Source organism: Dipodomys merriami, unplaced genomic scaffold, assembly GCF_024711535.1.
Source record: "Dipodomys merriami isolate MVZ:Mamm:240054 unplaced genomic scaffold, mDipMer1.0.p SCAF_347, whole genome shotgun sequence".
In the NCBI taxonomy this organism is placed as follows: Eukaryota; Metazoa; Chordata; class Mammalia; order Rodentia; family Heteromyidae; genus Dipodomys; species Dipodomys merriami.
In genome coordinates this window covers 878,069-878,829 of record NW_027205015.1, presented here as the reverse complement: position 1 = coordinate 878,829, position 761 = coordinate 878,069, and the positions used below count along the sequence as shown (strand labels likewise).

General features: G+C 29.3%; 1 pseudogene; it reads left to right on the top strand.

Moving 5' to 3' along the window:
• Positions 1-263: 263 nt before the first annotated feature.
• Positions 264-363, top strand: LOC138803731 (U6 spliceosomal RNA; annotated as a pseudogene).
• Positions 364-761: the final 398 nt, after the last annotated feature.

Here is a 761-nt window from a genome sequence, read left to right as displayed (position 1 = left end):
CATCACCTTTGGATTTAGCTATAAAGGCTTCAAAATATGATCAAATTTAAAATGAAAACGACAAAATAGTCATTGACAAAAAATTGCAAATGTGAGTAATCGACCAAACAATGTAAGTTTTTCCCACTATACACAGAAATTTAGAGAAATAAGATCAATAGCATTTTAGGGACAATAAGGGTTCCTTGTTACAAATAGGCAACCAAGGATATATGCCTGTATAAAGATTGCATCATTAACTACTTAAATTTAGAGGATACTACATGCTTCAGCAGCAGGTCTACCCAAATGACAACAATACAGAGATTAACATGGCACTTGCAGAAGGATGATACAATAATTCGTGAAATATTCCATATTTTTCATTCTACAAATGCAAGAAATGACAAACAGTTATTAAAAAGTTGATTACAAAAACACAAGTGTAACAATACATGTAATTCATAGAATTAAAGGTTAGTTTGACATCAGTGTATTAAATCTTCACCTTAGAAAGGCCCTTACATAGCATAGCCTTTACAAAACTTGAATTTTTTATATGGAATGTAATCTGAAAGGACGCATTTATTAATGAATCTATATATTATAAAACAATGTAGACTTCAAAGTATTATATCTAGAAGATAATGAAATAGATTATGGACTCTATACAAACCTAGATATACTTTTTTTTTCAGACAAGCACCAGGAATAACTTTAGTTTCTATACTATACAACAGATAAGTTAAAATTTTAAAAAAATGACAAGCTCTGCAGAAATC